Source organism: Lutra lutra, chromosome 6 (genome assembly GCF_902655055.1).
Source record: "Lutra lutra chromosome 6, mLutLut1.2, whole genome shotgun sequence".
In the NCBI taxonomy this organism is placed as follows: domain Eukaryota; kingdom Metazoa; phylum Chordata; class Mammalia; order Carnivora; family Mustelidae; genus Lutra; species Lutra lutra.
This window is the reverse complement of record NC_062283.1, coordinates 117,413,109-117,435,152: the sequence shown is the minus strand read 5'-3', so window position 1 is coordinate 117,435,152 and position 22,044 is coordinate 117,413,109.

The window sequence follows — 22,044 nt, the reverse complement described above, 5'->3', positions numbered from 1 at the left end:
AGCATCAGGTTGTCCCAAAATAAGTAATGCTAATTTTCATTTCCTTTCTTTGAGATGATAACAGACTAGATCTCTCTATTATAAAGATATACTTTCCTCCTTTTACAATTAGCAAGAAATGTGTGGGATAATACTTTTGACACTTTAAAAATGTCTGATTCCCAATAATCTGTTTTATTGATCCCCAATAATCACTTTTTTCATACACTAATTATCATTTACTGAATCACCAATTTACTAAAAAGTAATTTTATAATCATATCATTCTTTCTATATTTTTAGCTAGCCTTCTCTAAAAAAGAGTTTTTTATTATCAACAGGAGATGAATTACAGTTTTTGATTAAAGGGCAGCATTTATGTTTAATTCTGCCTCTTTAATTAATGAGTTTCAGATAAGACAGTTGGGGTAATATTGGTAGCAAATTAGTTTTTCTTTACACTTTTCCCTTTTTTTAAAATCATCGTGGAGTCATGAATTTTTTTAACTTGAATATTTTATTTTTTTATTTTTTTTTAAGATTTTATTTATTTATTTGACAGAGAGAGATCACAAGTAGATGGAGAGGCAGGCAGAGAGAGAGAGAGAGGGAAGCAGGCTCCCTGCTGAGCAGAGAGCCCGATGCGGGCCTCGATCCCAGGACCCTGAGATCATGACCTGAGCCGAAGGCAGCGGCTTAACCCACTGAGCCACCCAGGCGCCCTAACTTGAATATTTTAGAATCTTTTTTATTCATTATTTTTATGCGCATATTGTGGAAACTTATTTTGTATGGAAACAGAGAAAACATCAGTAAAAAATAAATGAATACATTCAGTTTGTGCCCCAGAACTTGTAATTAGTTTAACATATAATATCTTTGTCCCTAAAAATATGTAACATTTTATTTATTTAAGTAATCTCTACATGCAACATAGGGCTCTATCCCACAATCCCAAGCTTGAGTCACTTGCTCATCCGATTGAAGTCAGCCAGGTGCCCCTGAAAATATTTAATCATTACTCCATGTGTTTTTCTGTTGTACATAAACTCAACAGAAATAAGTATTGTTGAAAAGTTTAGGAGATACAAACATTCAACTGGAAATTAAATAACCAGTTACTTTTGGACTCACTCTACAACATTGCAATGGCCATTATTATCATCCTCATCAATTATTTAGTCTAACTGGTTTTCTCTGATGCCTGAATTCACTTATGATACTAAATACTTTTTCTAAACTTTCTTATGCCATTATCAGTAAAGAACATGACAAAATCACTTTTGCATTTAACTGCTTTGTGATTTTATTTTCACGTCATATTTTATAGACCTATGACATAGCACTTGTTAGAAAACCCACAAACCATACACCTGTCAACAGAAACCTTACCTAATTAAAAAGACTTACATGTTCTACTTTTTTTTCTAACCTATGGAGCTCCAGAAAGGTAGAAACTGCTTTCTATTAACAAGTATAAATACACATAACAATATCATATTTATGAAAAAAATATCTGCAAAATTATAGATACCATGCAATTCTGAAATAATATATTAGTATCATAACATCCAAAAGAAGGATAAATTCAGTCATTTTAGAAGTGGGCCATCCTGCAAAGCTGTCATATCTTGGCACATGGCCAGGTCTAGTTTAGGAAGTTCAATGGAATAGTCAGAGATTTGAGAAAGGAACCTGTAAGTAGACAAAAGAGTGTCTAGACAATGGGAGACACTAAGGGTACCATATGATGGAATAATATAAAACCTAGCATTTAGAATATGATAACCAGCTATACAGATAATAGAACACATATGGTAGCCAAAGTAGTAGGCAAATGGAACTCAACTAGCAAGAGGACGCATTAATAGGGACTATAAAACTTGAATCCATTTAGAAATTGAATTTGACAATTCTAGAATGGATAGTTAGGCAGATAATCAATTGATGTGGAAATCTGCCTTATGGTAATGGGCAAAAAGCCACCAGAATGAATTCAATATGACTCTAGTTCACCATGAAAATATCACAAGCATGACTGATTCCTTGCCTTACATGGACAAGGGTACTGGAAAGCTACTAACAGAAGAGATATCAGGCACAGGAAATAGAAATGGAATCTAGTAAGTGGAATTAGATTTTGAGGCAGGTCCTAGGTTTGGAGAACAGGATGAACATCCTCTAATTTTAAATAGAAAAAAAAAAATCAAAGCTGATCAAGCTTTAAGAAATTAGTTGATGTGCAGTCTGAATATTGAGCTGGAATTCCTTATTCTGTACAGACCAAGATCATAGTCATAATCCTATGGAGGGAAAGCACATTGAGGCCAAAAAGAGATAGGACTTGATGGACTATAGACCAAATGGATATAAGATGCCTTGAATTTACAGATAAAATTGGTTCTAATTAAAAACTAAATAAATGCAAGCATTTATTGTTGCTGATGGGAGTATAAAGGACAGTCCTTTAAAGAAATATTTGGCAGTTCCTCAAAGTGTTAAATACATGATACCATTTGATTTGACAATTCCTCTGGTAGGTATACACCCAAGTGAACTGAGAAGAGGTGTTTAAATGAATATTTCTACTTGAATCTTCATAGTAGCGTATTCAAAATAGCGAAAAGATGGAAACAACCCAAACGTTCATGTAATGATAAGTGAATAAATAAAATGTGGTATATCCATACAATGGGATATTTTTCAGCCATAGAAATGAGGTATTGATCATGCTATAACATGGATGACCCTTGAAAATGTTATGCTAAGTGAAAGAAGCCAGTTACAAAAGGCCACATATTGTATGATTCCATTTATATGACATGCCCAGAATAAGCAAATATATAGAAATAGAATGTAGATTAGTGGTTTCCTAGGACATGGTAGTGGGTAGTAGGGTTGGGGTCATGTGACAGGTTGGGGAGAAATGGGGTGTGACTTAATGGGTTTAGAGTTTCCTTTTAAGAAGTTGAAAATGTTGTAAACTTAGATTGTGGTGATTCTTATACAATTTTATGAATACACTAAAATCCATTGAATTGTACAGTTCAAAAAAATCCTTTTTTTAAGGTTTTATTTATTTATGAGGGAGAGAGTGTGAGTTGGCAGAGGAGCAGAGGAAGAAGGACAAGTGGACTCCCCATGGAACATTGAGTCAGACATGGGGCTTGGTCCCAGGACACTGGGATCACAGCATGAGCCAAAAGGAGATGCTTACTGGACTAAGCCATCCAGGGGCCTCTGCATTACATTTCAATACAGATTTTTTTTTTTATTAAGAAAAAAATTTAAAAAATAAATGCAACAGAAAAATGCAATTTAAATTATTAGAGGAGTTCCTGTATTCAAAAATATATTATCAAACCATAAACTTATATTTAGGTAACTGCAAATGTTTAAAAAGTGGAGTATCATATGGAATCATTTTTAAAGTAATATTTTAAATACCATTACACATTTTGATAAATTTTTCTAGTCCCATATGACTGTGATATTTACTGTTTAAATATTTGCATGGCTTATTTGGTATATTTATAGCTTAAGATTTTCTTTTATTCATGTGTTTAGTTTGATGAAGTGTAGCACTCTTGTGCCATATAAAAATTGCCTTTGCCCTTTTTTATGCAAATATGTTGATTTTTCCCTGAGATACATCCCAAAATGAGTATCAATTGGCATTTTGTTGATTTGTTACCATGTTAGTCCCGTGTCTTCTTAAAGGGAAAAGATGGCCCAGCTAACCATTCTAGATGAACATCATATTGGAGACCAGATAATTAGACACTTTCTTCCTACTTAAAAGTTCAGTATAAGAAAGTATTTCTATAAAAGGTTAAAAACAAACAAGAAACTCAGGAATTCTTCACAAACTTGAGTGAAGCATGCATTATTATTTACTATGGTACATTAAACACATGATTATGTATAAACAGATTTACCCCATCATTTTAATAGCACATTGTTTTAATTAGTTAAACTGAATCTTGTTCATTGAAAAATGTTGTGGCAGATTGTATGGTGACACTTCATTTTTCCTGATTATATTTTTAATAATATTTTATTGATTTCATGGAATACAGTTTTATCTCTGATAACAAATCTCATGGCAAGAAATCCTTCATAAATACACTGGAAGTATTATCTTTGCTAGCTTTTTAAGACCCAATTCTTCCTTTGTTTTAAGTTTAAAAACTTTTCCCTGTAGTTGGAAAATGAATTAAAAGAATTTTACACATACTCAGTGGAAAGAAAAAAAAATACTGTCAAATTTAGGGGGAGTGGCAGATCTACCAAGATTTAGAGTAATCACATTTATCATTTTTTATAGTTTATTTTAGTGTCTTATACCATGTTTTAATTCAAGATTTGGAATGGCATTGATGCTTTTGGGGTGAATATACCTTAACAACAGTGCCAGGTTTCCCTTGGTCTAATTTAGTTCTCTTGGTGACGGCTAAACTTGTGCTTCTGATCTGAGCTCTGCTTGTCAAAGACCTTGTCCTGAATTGATAAAATAATTGACTTTAAAAATGCAAAATCTTATAAAAATTATTAATATAATTATATTACTTAATGGAATCATATTAGGTATATTAATTATGATTATATGAATGCCCTTTTTCTAGATTATGGGATTATATTAGTTATTAATGTTTGGTGCTTTCTCTCTCTGTCTCATTAGCATACTTCTGTATTATATTTTCTGTCTTCTCAATTTTGGGATACATCTGTCTTAAATATTCATTGCATTTACATTTTAAATTGGGTAGTTACATTATGCAGTGGAAACATAATTTTACTATGGGTCCACATGGCATAGACCCTATGAATACTGGCTAATATTTATGAAGTTCATTTTTTTTTTTTTTTAGTTACCATTTTTTCCAGACAAGAATAATTATATCTTTGAAAATATGGTCTTTCAACTCTCTATATTTGAGCTCAACAATCTATATGGCCTATGGTCAAATCACATGCAGGTTCTTAAAATACCAAACAAATTTGCTCCAACTCATTTTAATGACTGAGAGTAAATTGCATGCTTTTAATTTCAAGTAGATAATTATGTCATACAGAACATCTTATGTTCACCATCTGCTTTCCTTTCTTAAAAATAATTCCTTGACCTACAACTACATGTTATTATTTTTGTACTTTTCATAGGAAAAACTATATGCAGTCTCCAAATTTTTCCTCTCATTTAAAAAAAATATTTCATTTGAGACTTTTGTTCCCACAATTGAAAATAAATTTCTGTTCTCCAAGTTTTAGTAATGTAAGATCCATTTGTCTCTATCAAAAATCAGCTCTTAATTCTCATCAATCATCAGCATTTAACCCAAATGATTACTCTCTTCTTCTGAATCCCCTTCTCATGATCCGCCCACCTCTCTCCTGCTCCAGCTCCTCAGGCAATTTTGCCGCTTTCTCATCTTCATGATCATTGTGGTGGTCAGCATAACCAAGGTCTCAATCTCTGACATCCTTTCTTCTCTTTGTACTCTATCTCCTGGAGGATCCCATCAAGTCCCCTTCCATTATATGATGACTTCATAATTTACATCTTTAAACTCTCTGAACTGATGGTTTGCCTAACATATGATTTATAGGGCTAACTGTTTAACTCAATTATCTCCTTGGATGTCCATAAAGGCATTTCAAATTTAACATGTTCAAGAACAGACATTTGTTGTTCTTCATCATACCTAATCCTCCGGACTTTTGCCTGTATTAGTAAATCACAGTATCATTCTTCTACTTGCTTAGGACAAAAACCCAAAGATGTATCATTTACCATCATTCTCTCATACACCATACCTAATCCACCTGAAAAATTAGGTGGATTGATCTTTATTCATTATACATCTCAAATAAACCACTAAATAGCACCACTAGCATCCAAATATGAACTGTTATATATCTTACCTAAATAATTGCAAAAGCAACTGCTGTTTCCACTTCCACTGTTTTGACTTCCTACAAGTCACTGTATAATTGAAAACAATTATATCCAAATACATCAGATTAAGTCACTTCTCCATTGCATTCTCTATGACTACATTACATCTTATTCAAAGTAATACTTTGAACCCAGCATCTTAGAGTGGCCTAAAATATCCCACAGAATCCAGCCTACCTAATTCTTTCCTTCTGCAACACCCTATTCTTCTGCTTTAGCCACATGGACTTCTTGCTGCACAACCTAGGTTTGAAATTCTTTTCTCCCAGACTCTAATTTAATTCATTTATCTCAAAAATTAGTATAGGGGGACGCCTGGGTGGCTCAGTTGGTTAAGCAGCTGCCTTCGGCTCAGGTCATGATCCCAGCGTCCTGGGATCGAGTCCCACATCGGGCTCCTTGCTTGGCAGGGAGCCTGCTTCTCCCTCTGCCTCTGCCTGCCATTCTGTCTACCTGTACTCGCTCGCTCTCCTCTCTCTCTGACAAATAAATAAAATCTTTAAAAAAAAAAAAAATTAGTATAGGCATTCCTTATCCACCTTGCGTAAAGGAACAAATGGCATCAAGTTGTGATTATTTTCCTTCCTTCTTTTCTCTTTCTCCTTCCTTCCTTCCTTCCTTCCTTCCTTCCTTCCTTCCTTCCTTCCTTCCTTCTTCTCCTTCCTTCTTCTCCTTCCTTCCCCTATGGATCTATCAACACAGCTAAAAAAAATTACCTAGAGTTATTTCAGATTTGAAAGATCCTTCCTTTTCTTCTTCTTCTTCTTCTTCTTCTTCTTCTTCTTCTTCTTCTTCTTCTTCTTCTTCTTCTTCTTCTTCTTCTTCTTCTTCTTCTTCTTCTTCTTCTTCTTCTTTTTTACCATTCCTTTCTTTCTTTCTTCCTTTTTTTCTTCTTCACTTTTTTCCAACCAAACTTCTCTTGTGAAGAGCAGTAGAGCTATAGAGTGAGAAAAGGATTTGTTTGAGCAGGGAAGAGCATTAATTGTGTAGGGTAAATGACTTACACTGAATAGTCCAGGCAACTTCTCATATGAAAAAGAACTCCCAGGGGTGAAAGCCAATTTAACTTCCTTCCTCTCTCAGACAATGGACATAGAGAATGTTATGAGAGAATGTACTGAGCAAATATTATGTTGCTCTCTAGGGTAGTCCAAACCTATAGTCTTGCTAAAATCATAGTGTGTGCTGCAAACTGACTTTTCACAATACCAGAGCTTCTTATGAATTTCAAAATATAACTGAGTTGCATCATGGACACTCTTCATTGTTAAATATTTACTTTTATTAGATTTGTTTAAAAAATAGTAATGTACCATATTATGTTTTGCATGGAGGAATGGAAGTTGATACTAGCATTTCAAATATCAAGGCCTACAGAGAATAAGTACATGGAGGAGGAGAGAAAGGAGGGTCATTTTAGGCTCATTTAGCAGTATTCCATTCAAGCATGTTCTACTTTCCCTCAGGGCATGCTTATAAAGATGGTCCCTGCTGAGTTTAGGTTCACACATCACTTGTTTTATCTAGAGGGAGAGACAGTTAATGATTTTACATACCCCTTGCTGTGCACAGAATCATATGTCTTCTCAATCAAATGATATAGATAATTAGTAATTCTAATAAAGACTCAAGCTTGACAAATTTTATAGAATTGATTTTAATTTGTTTGCAGCATGTGTAAAATTCCTAAAGTTTTAAGACAAACTTTATCAACACAAAGTCCAATGAAAAACACACTTGACCTTGCTGTTATAAAATAGGTATTAGTAAATTGATCTAGGGGCTAATGTCTAACTAAGTATAATTTTTGGAATCAGATTTTAGATCTTTAACAGAGTTTGCATTTTTGTTTTCTAGTTTTCTCACCTATGCTAGGGAAGTATTTTGTTAATAACAAAGGTTAGTAATTAGTATAGCAAAAATACAAAAAAAAGAGAAAAAATGACTTTTGCAGCTATTTTATTATACCCTAAAAATTTCATTGTTTTATTTTGTAAAGTGGGATAAATGACAATGTAGAATCAAGTTTAATTAGTTTTTATTAATGTATGTCTTGGGAAAAAGAGTACAGATATAACTTTATCAAAGATAATCCTTTAATCACTTAGGACATAGGATAACTTTTTAAGAAGATACAGCATACAAACTAAAATTTGTCAGCCTAGCATTCTTGTATTTCATGAACTGTAAGAGTGTTTTTGTTTGTTATATTTTGTTTTCCAATGAATGGTGGAAGGATTTCCGATCAAGTAAATTACAGAAACATAAAGCATTGCCTTGGGTAATTCTGTACCAATAAAGATTTTAAGCATCTAAGAATCCCTGCAATGTTTTTGTGGGCTTACCTTTGTTTAAATCAGAATTTCCAGAACTTTATACATTATAGCATACACGTCATCTATTTATATTATGTACAATACCTCTTTAGCAGGACATAGTTTGGCAAACAGAGGTAAAAATACTATTGCTTCTTTAATTTCTTTAAAATAGAATACTTTGGTAATTATTATTGAAAACTTTTACTTCCTTTCATCATGATGGGAGAAAATGGAAACATAATTGCTCTAGATATTTTATCACCTTTTTTTAACATAAGAAAGAAAGATTTGCTTCATTATTTTCCATTTACTCTATGGGTTATTTTTTTTAAGATTTTTTATTTATTTATTTGACAGACAGAGATCACAAGGAGGCAGAGAGGCAGGCAGAGAGAGAGAGAGAGAGGAGAAAGCAGGCTCCCTGTGGAGCAGAGAGCCTGACATGGGGCTCGATCCCAGGACTCCAGGATCATGACCTGAGCCAAAGGCAGAGGCTTTAACCCACTGAGCCACCCAGGCGCCCCTCTATGGGTTATTTTTGTTTCTTATTTCTGTTGAGTTGTTTCATTCTTACCTTCTTACTTTCTTTACCATTCTTACCATTCTTACTTTATTTTTGCAATAAAATACAACATGATAAAAATTAGACTCACACTATAAAATCATTATACCATCCCCATCACTAAATTTGTATTAATAATTTAAAGTCACTGTCAGTGACTGTACCTTGGTTCTATATTTGGCTAAGTTTTAATGATTTTGGATTTATGAAAATAAATTACACACAGAATGAACAGTAGGGGCAAGCTGAACATAAAAAATATCATTTGTTTCAGCCTATCGCTACTTTTATATTATTTTGGATTATTCCTCTGGAAATTCACATCTTTTGTTTTGAATTTGCCGATTAACCACTGAATATATTGAATTCTCAAAATGTAAGTTTTGTTTGACTGTTTTTCATTGCTTGTTGATACACTATGAAGAAGCTGTCCAAACTATTCTAGAAGGAGAAAAGTGGATCATAAAGGAATAAGCATATTTATCCTCTCTTCCAAGGAAATGAAACAGGATGTTTTTAAGTGCATGCTAAACATATTTGTGATGCTAAACCCTGGGGCTTCATTCTATGGTCATTAACTCTTCTGGTCATATGATCATTATACATGATTTTTTTAAAGGCAGATTTAGGGACAGCAAAACATGTATAGGAATCAAAGTAAAGTGATTGGGAGTGGAAGGTGACCCTTAATCTAGGACTTTCCCACAGCAGTTCAAGGCCAACTTAGCATAAGAAAAAGCCTATGCAACTAATGAATCCTTGAACACTACACCAAAAACTAATGATGTATTATGTGCTGGCTAATTGAACATAATAATAAAATAAATAGATAGATAAATAATTAAATAAATAAATAACAAAAATTTTTTAAAAAGAGAGTAAGAGTCTATGAGGTCACATTCTGTAAAGTGATTGTAGACATGAGTCCCAGTGCAGTTAGTGACTTCCATAACTATAAGAACAGTGGTAACAGGAATGATTGCCCAACTTGTCATTCTTGCACTCAGACCTGCAGAGTACTCCAACAAAATTCTATGGTTGATTACCTGTTGGAATGTGGAGAAGCTTATATCTGTAATTTGATGTCATCTTATGGCATATTTGTGTATCCTGAGCTAAACAGATAAAACAGTGAACACTCATTATTTGATATTTTCAAGTTTTAGAGCTCAGCTCCACACATTTTTAGATTGATGTAATCTTATTTCTGTGTGAAAGAAATGATAATTCATGCGTGCTTTGTTTCTCTTTGATATTTTAATTTTTACACCTTTGTTTAAATTACTTTATTATGACCTCTTCTGAATGACAAGGTCAAAAGTTAGGAGAGTCCTTTGTGCTCTAAAGAGAAGTAGATAACACAAGTATAACTGCTTCAGATTGTTGACATATCAATAACTCAGTACTAAATTTTAAATTAAAAATAAACAAAAGTTTTTAGAATTAGCCAGTTATGCTGGGACATACAAACCCATGGAAGCTCCGCCTGAAAATGCATACTCTTGAGTTCTAAGGAAATGAACAGACATTTGGACACTTTTCTAGATTTCCTGGCTCACTAAAGATAGTTTTGAATTAAAATGAGAGGAAATAAAGAGAAAAAAAGAAAGGCAAAATCATGTAAGGCCACTAACAACAAAAGAAATTACAAAGGATGGTTTTAGTAACAACTTGAAATGCAAATTAGCATTGAGTAGCAAACAGAAATGGATTAGTAAATGCTGAGAAACAGCATAGTGTACTGAAAAACAAACAGAAGAATAGATGTTGGTGGCAAGCACAGAAAAACAAAGTGATTAATACAACAAGATATACTGAAAAGGGGAAAATGAAATGAAAAGGAAACAACAGTCCAGTGAAGTGAAGAGAGATTATTCTTTAATTACTTTCTGATTACTTTAAAACTGTCATCTGATGATTACTGCTTCAGAACTTTCTCCTGTCCTTCTTTTCTCATAGTCACGGCCTTTCTCTAATAATGTCTTTTATCATGAAAATGGGAATGATTTTGTAACTCTTTACTATAAAAGTAACACTCTATTATTGTTAAAATAAATCTCCAAACTATATAAAGGTAAAAATAAAAATCTTTCTTCATACCACCATCCAGAGAAAATTGGTGTTAGTATTCAAAGTATATCTACTAACTTTTCTAATTATCTTTAATTTGCATAGGTATGTATTTTTATACAGAAATCGATTTTAAATCTATACATTTAAATAGGATTAATACATATTGTATAGTCCTTTTTCTAGTGAAATTTGCCTCATCTATTTTTACATATTAAATCAAAATCCTCCATGGCATTTCTACATTTTATGGATATAAATATATTTAATCCATTTTGGTTACATTAAAATTTTCTGCTTCTATAAACAATGTTGCAATTAATATATTGTATTAAAATCTTCCTTTGGGATGAATTCCTAGAATTGTCAATGATTAGGCATATTTTCATTACTTTATGTATATTTACCAAGTGCCTTCCAAAAATTTTATGCCACGCTCTCTCTTCCAGTCTGTAGATTACCTGTTTCTCAATCACCTCAACATGGAATTTTTCATATATATATTTAAAAATCTCTCATCTTTCATGATTTTTTCTCAATGTTTTATAAGAATTTTGTATATGATAGACATGAATCTTCTCTTCACCATTTACATTGCAAACTTTTTTCTTATTTTTCTGGTTTTGTTTTGTTTTTGTCTTTTGTCCTTTTTTTTTTTTTTAAGATTTTATTTATTTATTTGACAGAGAGAGATCACAAGTAGGCAGAGAGAGAGAGGGAAGCAGACTCCCCGCCAAGCAGAGAGCCCAATGTGGGGCTCGATCTCAGGACCCTAAGATCCTGACCCATGTCAAAGGAAGAGTCTTAACCCACTGAGCCACCTAGGTGCCCTGTCCTTTCATTTCAATTAATTTTTATTCTGTTCAGAAGCTGTTTGACTTTTACATTATTAAATTATCATCCAATTATTCTGTAATTATTTTGGTATAATGCTTAGGATGGTTTTCCTGAATTCCTAAATCAGACACACAATCAGAAGCCATAAAGACTGATATTAAACAAAATATTCATTTATGTAACACAAGATATCATGAACAAAGAAACTGTGAGAGGGACATTTTTAGTAGTATGTATAAGAAATGATGAATAATTGTAATGTAAGATCTTAAAAATCTTTGAAAAAACAATACAAAAACATTTTTCTAAAAATGGTAAATTATTGCCAGATAAATTGCACATCAAAGACACAGATGGTTGAGATACACACACACACACACACACACACAGTAGGTTGTGCTAACCCTTACTAATATGTCATTATTTATTCATCAGATTATAGGAAAAAAAATATTGGTTACAGTGTTGGCAAAAATACATTTGGAAAGGAATTTACTTTTATTTGATGTACGTTTAAAGAATATGTTGTACATGTGATGCAAATATTCAGAGACAGTCCTGGTTCTAGTCAAAGAGAGATCTGGGGGGTTGAGCAACATACTCAAGTCACACTGTTATTTTCTGTGTTTTGAAAACATTATTTTTATTGGTTCTAGGCTGACTTTCATTAATTAGTGGTAACATAGCTGCCATTAAATTCAGGCTGTTTTCAATCCAGCAGAAATATGTATTTTTTCACTAACAATAAAAGAAAATTCTTTGATTTGTGTTACACTGTACAAGTCATATCATTTGCCCATGCCTAACCAGACGCTGTGCCCAGGAAGAGTCCATAACCTATTTATTCAGATTTGAGTCAATTGACTATACCTGGGGCTAGGGCTGGAGTTGACACATCTAATCCACTTGGACTGAGGTGATGGTTCAGAAATATGGGTTCTCCTAAAAGAATGGGAGAAATGGATGCTGTAAGACCAATGATAAAATGATTTGTATTGTTAAGTGAGAAGAATACAGCTCACAGCATGATACACACACACACACACACATATCTCTCTTACAAAAAGTAAAAGGTAAGCAAGGATTTTCTTAAAATATACACATGTGAAACCAGATATAAAAAGTACTTAAGTGTACATACAACTGTCAATATTGGTTACCTATGACAAAGGGCTGGAATTTGAATGAGGTCTTTTTATTACTTAATGTATTTCTGAATGTGTAAACTTTTATAATACTGGTTAATAGGTAATGTTTATTGAGATTTTACTATATCTCAAACTCTGTTAACTTGCATTACATGTATAATTTCATTTAATTATGACAAACATTTCAAGAGGCAAATGTTATTTTTATAATGATGAGAAAAATGATTAAGAGAGATGTATAATTGCTCAAAATGTTACTCTAGAGTCTTTATTTTTTAACTTCATGGCTATATATATATTAAAATATATATGTATACATATATGAGAAATCATATATTAAATTCATATATAAAAACAAGTGCATTATTTTGAATAGCATTGCTATATATTATATTTATTATTATAAATTATATACATATATACAAAAGTATAAATGTATAGAATTATATATAAATTATATATAAGTTATATATAAATCACAAATGTATATAATTATATATAATTTTTATATAATTATATACATATATAAAAAATATATTTTTTGTTCATAGTTTCATTTGATATTAAAAATGTTGTATTTTCCATATTCATATATTAAAATAGTGACCCATGTATCTTTAAGGACTTCTAAAACTTACAACATTTCATTTAAAATTTTAATTCACACACTGGGTGTTATATAGAACTGATAAATTGTTGAACATTACATCTGAGACTAATGATGTACTATATGTTGGCTAACTGAATTTGATTTAAAAAAATAATTCACATAGAAATCATGTATAAAATATTAATAAAGCCTTATTAGTTTACAAATTGTTAATTTGTCCAAATTGTTTTCCAAAAACAATTTCCAAATTGTTAAACTCTCTTGTCCCAAGAAAGTTTATTCAATAATTCTAATTTCCCATTAATATAATAACCACTTTATTATTGTAATAAGCAATTTAAATATAAGAATCTGTGAAATATATGTTCTGCTCCATTAGTCGCTCCATTATGAACCCAGAACTATTTACATTTTTAAAAAGATTTTATTCATTTAATTGACACAGTGAGAGAGAGAGAGAGCACAATCAGGGGGAGTGGGAGAAGGAGAGGGAGAAGCAGACTCCCTGCTGAGCAAGGAGCCCAATGTAGGACTTGATCCAAGGACCCAGGACTCATGACCTGAGCCAAAGGCAGATGTTTAACTGATTGCATCACCCAGGTGTCCAAGAACTATTTACATTTTTAAAAGATCTTTCTAGAATCAAATTTATATAAATTCATGAGATATTCAGAAGAAATGTAAAGTCCAAAACTTCCCAAATCCATCAATACTCCATTTTGATAGAATTATATTTATACATTATAATAAATTTTTTTATGATATTGACTGATTATATCTATGAAAATGGTCTTTCTTTCCCTTTTTAAAATAGCTCATTTTCTGGTTTTAATTAGTTTAATATTTTTCTTCACGCAGTATGTCTCATCATAGTATTAATATCCCAAGGCATTTTATATTTTTTAAAGCTACTTGAATGTAACGCAATTTACACTACCCATTTCTAAGTGCTTATTACTGAAATATAAGATAGCTAGTGATATTTTGTTCTTTTTGTAATATTAACTCATTGTGTATTATAATTTAAATGTTATTGAAATATACTTCACTTACCATAGTTACATCAACTTAGAGTGGTTTTTAGTTTACTCACATGTATAACCATCACCACCATCTAATTTTGTGTGTCTGGTTTCTTTCACTTAAAATATTTATAAGGTCCAGGGATGCCTGGGTGGCTCAGTCAGATTCAGCTCAGGTCATGATCTCCGGGTTGTGAGATCAAGTCCAGTCTGCGGTTCCCATGGAGCCCACTTGTCCCTCTCCCTCCCCTGCCCACACTTGTGCTCTCCCCCAACCAAATAAATAAATAAATAAATAAGATGTTTAAAACAATGTTTTCAAGGTTCATCCATGTCATAGCATGGATCATTACTTTATTATTTTTATGATGAATAATATTTCATTGCATGGATGTATAACATTTTGTTTATGTACTCTTTAGGTGATGAATATTTGAATTATTTCTACTTTTTGGTTATTAAAAAGTTAGAGAAGGCTGGAGTTGGGTATTGTATTAACTGTGTCTTTTATTTTTTGTAGTTTCATGTTTCGATATTTGGGGCTTTGCTTACAGTAGAGGGACTGTCTTTCCCAGTGTTAGCTAATTTCTAGACATAGTGAACAATTTTTAAATGAGCATGCTTTTCAAAGGAAAAGTAAGGTTCAAATACCCTAGTCACCTATTTTCACAGTCTAGTTATTTCACTACAGCATCCCAGAAAGTAATGTTTAGCAAAAATTTACACATTTTCATGTTCAAAAATTTAACGATAGTTAGCATGCAATAATTTGTTGTTGTTGTTATATAAACCAACTTCTCCCTTGGCCTAATATTAGATGAAAAAATTAAGTTAGAGTTTTAGTGATTTGTTTTTGTTCAAATAATGTTTACAAATTTGGGGACAAGGAAGTGGACTTTAAAAATTTTTAAATAACATTTGAATGTATAAATTTTAGGACTTGACAGGGCATAAATATAACTGAGTTTCTCTTCTTCCTAAAATGGTTCTATGAATAATGAGATTGGTATCTGTGGTTCTCTCATGGCCAGAGGGTTATAAAAATGGGCCATAGTGATTCAGATAGATTTAATCTTTTGACCAGGCTCAATTAGACCACACACATATGATTATTTCCAATGTTAGATGTTATTGACATTCTTATGAACTACTGTGTTGACTACCCATTAATGTGATAGCTATAATAGGCTATTCTAAAACACCCATTGAACTTTCATTTAGTCTGATTGAAATTGAGATTATAGTTAAGATCTGTTGACTTGTTCTCAGTATAACATCTATTTCAATGGTTTTCTTTAATATATCAAAGCAAAATCTTAATGTTATTCTTGTGTAATAAAGAATTTAGCTGGTCTTTTTCCCCACTTCCTGCACTAGAACCTCTAAAGCCTAGGCATTAACCCATTTTGGGGGAGTGTGTTTGTTATTTCTGATGGTCCTCCAAGACCACACCTGAGCTTATGCTAATGAGGTGACTCAGGTGAACACTCTAATTGCTTTATGTTTGGGGTTAGTCATACGAGAAAGGCTAGCCATATGATTAGAGAGATAGGGTTTTGTGTCGCAAAACATCAGACCAATCCTGTGGGAAGAAATGAGGGCTGAAGGTTCAGTTCAATCACAGTTCAATCACATGATTCAATGAATTATGCCTACATAATATAACCCAATAAAAACTGTGGACACTGAAAGCTTGGTTATACTTCCTGGTTAGTTATACACATTAATATGTCAAGAAGGTGGCTCATCCTGACTCCAAAGAGAATGGACATGAGACGTTCTCATCTGGGATCCTCTCAGACTTTACCCTATAGGTCTTTTGGCTTGTCCTGGTTTTTAGCTTTACAAGAAAACCGTAATCATAGGCATAGTACTTTCCTAAGTTCTGTGAGCTGTTCTGATGAATTATCAACCCTGAAAGGGTAGTTAGAACACCAAATTTGTAGTCAGTTGGTCAGAAATGTGTGTGGCTGGGAAGTTTCCAAGTTTGCAGCTGGTGTCTGATTTTAGGGCAGTCTTGTGCATCTTAACCTGGGAAGTTTTACCTAACTCCTGATAGTTAGCAATCAGAATCAGATTACAGTAATACAAAAATATTTTGAATATAATATGAACTACTTCATGAGAATAAATTACTTAAAAGTTTCTGCAGCAATAAGAACAAAATACTGAACAATCTGTAATAACAGGATGATTTAGTCTTTAAAATATAATAGCTCAGTGATAAAGACATTATGAATGAAACATTTTATCCAACTGAGTAACATTTTGAATAAGCTAAAATACTAACAGATGTCATATTTGAAATAGGCATAAAAAGCATTTCAAGCATAATATAATTTTCCAATAAAATTAATAAAATCAAAAAGGTGTCCTGGAAATCTCTAAGGAAAACCAAGTAAGAGAAATATGGCAATAAAAATCGCTGTGAGAGTATTAATAAAATACACAAAACTCTATTGAGCCATGATGTCTGATATCTATATCTATATCTATGTGTGTGTGTGTGTGTGTGTATATATATATATATACACAATGTAGTGTTCTAGTGTTAAAGAGGTAAAACTCATAGGTAAAATAGTATTAGTGATGGCATTCTGCATTCTATTAATTTCATAATGTCCCCACGTCCCTTATTATTGGAAATATAAGATATGGTTTCAAGAACAAAAATTACCAAAGAACAATAAACAAACAAACAAAAACACAAAGAATGCTTCCCTCAGCCTAGTGTAGTCTAATTGGCTATAACTTCAAGGACATGTGGTTTTTCTGCAGGTTGCTTTGATAAATATCAAGCATGCCTCTTGGATTGGGGAGTAAATTTTTCATTGCCTCTTTTCTCATACATGTATAATGGTTCACATGAATAAATAAATATTTATATATTAGGAAAGAAACATGGATAATGGATATAAGCATATCTAACAACTTTTTTCAATTTATTTTTTCAACTTATTTTTTCAATAAACCTTTTTAGACAATATATTTCAGGAACTGTGTAAAATGTTAGAAACTCAGAAATATGCCCTCAAGAAAACAACTGTCCAGGGCTAGAGACAGAAGTGTAAAAAAATAAATGCAATAAAATTGGCAAGTACTACTTGAGATAGATTGGTATAGAGGAAAGAAATTGTGTTTTATTTTCAAGCAAATATTTGTTTCAGTTTCCACTATATTTGGAAAAAATAAACTAAGACTGCCATGCGTTTATTTGTGAATGTACGTAAGAAGACATAACTTTCAGATTGTTATATACAAATTTTTTTTTAACAAACTGTATGTCAATTATGCAGCTCAAGGTTTTTTTAATTTAATTTAAAATTTTTTCAGTGTTCCAAATTCATTGTTTATGCACCACACCCAGTGCTCCATGCAATATGTGCCCTCCTTAATACCCACCACCAGGCTCTCCCAACCTCCCACTCCCCTCCCCTCCAAAACCCTGAGTTTGTTTCTCAGAGTCCACAGTCTCTCATGGTTTGTCTCTCCCTCTGATTTCCCCCAAATCACTTCTCCTGTCCATCTCCCAATGTCCTCCATGTTATTCCTTATGCTCCACAAGTAAATGAAACCAGATAATTGACTCTCTCTCCTTGACTTATTTCACTCAGCATAATCTCTTCCAGTCCCATCCATGTTGCTACAAAAGTTGGGTATTTGTCCTTTTTGATGGAGGCATAATACTCCATAGTATAAATGGACCACATCTTCTTTATCCATTCATCCATTGAAGGGCATCTTGGTTCTTTCCACAGTTTGGAGACTGTAGCCATTACTGCTATGAATATTGGGGTACAGATGGCCCTTCTTTCCGCTACATCTGTATTTTTGGGGTAAATACCCAGTACTTATGCAGCTCAAGTTTTTAAAATAAATTCCATCTATTATTATTTTTGGGTTTGAATTTCTCTAGAAACATATATCAGGATATGTTCAGAGTGTACTCAAGGGAAATCATAGTGAAATAGTAATATTCAGGTTGAGTTTTAGTGATTAGCAAATCTTTTTTGGATAATATGTGGATGGCACTTAAAGCAGATCAAAGGTGGGGCAGTACTTAAGCCAGAGGTAAAGATGAAACAATATAATTTCAATAATGAAAGTGTTCACTGTATTTAGGGAATGGTGTGGTTAAAGCATGGTATATATAAAGAGTTTGTTTGGACATGCATTTCAGGACAAGGATGACATCTCTTCTAAGTCTTCAAAATAGTATACTTTAATAATTGTATTCTTGGGGCGCCTGGGTGGCTCAGTGGGTTAAGCCGCTGCCTTCGGCTCAGGTCATGATCTCAGGGTCCTGGGATTGAGTCCCACATCGGGCTCTCTGCTCACCAAGAAGCCTGCTTCCCCCCCCCCTCTCTCTCTGCCTTCCTCTCCGTCTACTTGTGATCTCTCTCTGTCAAATAAATAAATAAAATCTTTAAAAAAAATAATAATTGTATTCTTCACATCTTTTTGTTGTTGTTTTTCACATCATTTAATAAGAATGCATTTACCCACCGATTTCCTACTTCTTGAAGCAGGCAATTTCCCCTTTATCTTTGTGAAATCATAGTCAACTTAACCCTATGTGTTCTCCAACATGGGCTAGAAACCACAGCCATTGAAACAAATCTGGATCAGGCAAAAAAAAAAAAAAAGTTATTGAAACACAGCTTGGGGCACTTGGGTGGCTCAGTCAGTTAAGCATCCAACTCTTGGTTTTGGATCAGGCCAAGGACTCATGGGTCATGAGATCAAGCCCCACATGAAGCCTGACTGAGGCTCCGCACTCTGTGTGGAGTCTGCCTCAGGTGTCTTTCCCTCTGCTCCTCTCCCAACTTGAGTGCACCCATGCACTCTCTAAAATAAATAAATATTTTTAAAAACCACACAACTATACCATCTCCTTTGCCTACAAAGTTTTGACACCTATAAATGCAGAGCTGAGTGTTCAGAGATTTTATTATTCAAAAACCTAAAATATCTATTATCTTGTTATTTACATGAAAAAAAATTGCCCTGTTCTATAAAATACAGAACCTGGCACCTAGTGGATAATCTGGCATATACTAAATTTTCAACAAATGCTAGCTCCACTACTGCCTACTTTTCTTCCAGAAAAAAATGCTCATTGTTCTTTTGAAAATGTTTACTTCAAGAGGCAATTAAACTTCATGTTGTGTATGACAGAGATCCTATAAACTTCTCTAATAAAAGTATCAGTGTTTGGGGCACCTGGGTGGTTCAGTGGGTTAAGCCTCTGCCTTCAGCTCAGGTCATGATCTTAGGGTCCTGGGATTGAGCCCCACATCGGGCTCTCTGCTTAGCAGGGATCCTGCTTCCCCTCACCTCCCATCCCACCTGCCTCTCTGACTACTTGTGATCCCTCTCTTTATCAAATAAATAAATAAAATCCTTAAAAAAAAGTATTAGTGTTTATTTTTGCTTACAAGCTTTTTGACTTTCTTCTATATTTGTGATAGATATATACAAATGTCAAAGTATATTGTAGAACACAAACTCTTTTTGTTGTAAGAATATACAAATAATATATTTCTTCAGGTTAATAGGCAATGCATGATATTAAAAATATGATTGCATAATACACTAAAATTAGATAATTGATTTTTACATTTGTCATGAAGACTAATTATTAAGTTCATCCAGATACAGTATTTCTGTGTTTCCCAAGTCAAAAATGGCCAAACATCATGATATACTCTTAAGACTAAAGAATTTATCATCCTAGTTTCTGGAACTATTGACAGAAAACATCCCTCAGCTGTCAGCCTGTTTTAGCTTGCTTTGGCTAAAGAAAACTGACTTAGTCAAGGTCATATATAATTCTAGAGGTATCCCTCATTCAATACTTGATAAATGAAATGCTATAATTATGTGGTCCCCTTATCCCAACTTGGAGCAAATCTGTAGATCCACACCAATTACAAAGCTCCTACTGTTTTACAGGAGGCCTTCATTAGGATTCATGATGACTCGACTTCTTACCATTCCCAGTACTGCTTGCTTCTTTTCCATGAACAGTGTTGACCCAAGAGCACTCCCTTGTGAACATTTTAAATGTTAATACATGTCTGGGAGTCCACTTGGGAGACAGTATTAAATGCATTGTGAATATTCTTCTTATTCATAAGGATTTCCCTAGTCTAGACCTTTTAACTTTAGTTTATGATTTCTGTTATGACACTGTATTTTTCTATTTGATTTTTTTTAAGAGTAGGGAGTAAAGAGATGTCAATGTTGATCCTGATATGTTTCTCATTTCTGAATTCAATTATCAGATTGGTTCAACTTGAGAAACTAGAACAATATTTTATTTTTCATGTAAATGTAAAGGAAGGAAATTGAAATCTATCTGTATATTAAGTTTACTGGACAAAGAGTGAACAAAGTCCAGGCTTTTAAGAATTTGGCAGAATAATTTAAAAAGCCATTTGGAAGGAAAACCATAAGAAATTAGCTTTGATAACTGACAACAACAAAAAGGGATAAAGAAAAAAAAATGGAAGGAAGAAAGGAAGGAGGAAGGAAGGAAGGGAGGGAGGGAGGAAGAAAGAAAGGAAGGAAGGAAATAAAACAGAATAAAAGAAAGAAAATAAATCAATTGAAGACAGAGTTTTCTGTATTAAAAATTATAAAGTTACATATATTTTTAAGATATTGTCATTTGTATAAAACTTAATACAAATTTTAATGAAGTCAATATATAAATGCTAATGTATTTGATTAGTTAGTATATGAAATATCTAGCATTTTTTAAAAAAGATTTTCTATTTGTCAGAGAGACAGCGAGAGAGAGAACACAAGCAGGGGGAGTAGGAGAGGGAGAAGCAGGCTTCCTACTGAGCAAGGGACCCTGATGCTGGGCTCAATCCCAGGACACTGGGATCATGACCTGAGCTGAAGGCAGACACTTAATGACTGAGCCACCCAGATGCCCCTTTGCCATCTTATAGTGGTGAATAAAAGCTCATAAAATGTACTTTTGGAAATTTGGTATGTTTTTTAATAATAGTTATATCCCCATATCCCTACTTATCCTGAGAATAATCCAAATAGATTACACATGAAATATAGAAAATAAAACTATGGGGTGAAGACCTTATGCGTAACACAGACACAAACATGCATACACACACACACACAATCATAGAGCAAAGTAAATATGTCCCCTATATACAAATAAACATTTTTGAGTGACAGTGTTATATACACAAAAGCTGAAAAACATACTTTTAAAATGATATTCTACAACAGAAAGAGATGCCCTACTTTATTAATAAGTAGATTCACGTTCTTAACTATTGTATTGATAATTTTTTAAAATAATTAAATCTAGTTATGGAATAGTTATAATGGTATAGAATATCTCATTGGTTTCAATTTAATTGTAATTCAAAAACCTTTTTGAAGAGCAGTATTTTTTTACTATTTACCTTAAAAATGTGTATACATTTTAACCAACCATTACAAATTAAGCATTTAGTACTCACAAAAAACATAAAATTTTGTGAATGATTCAAGTGTACAAAA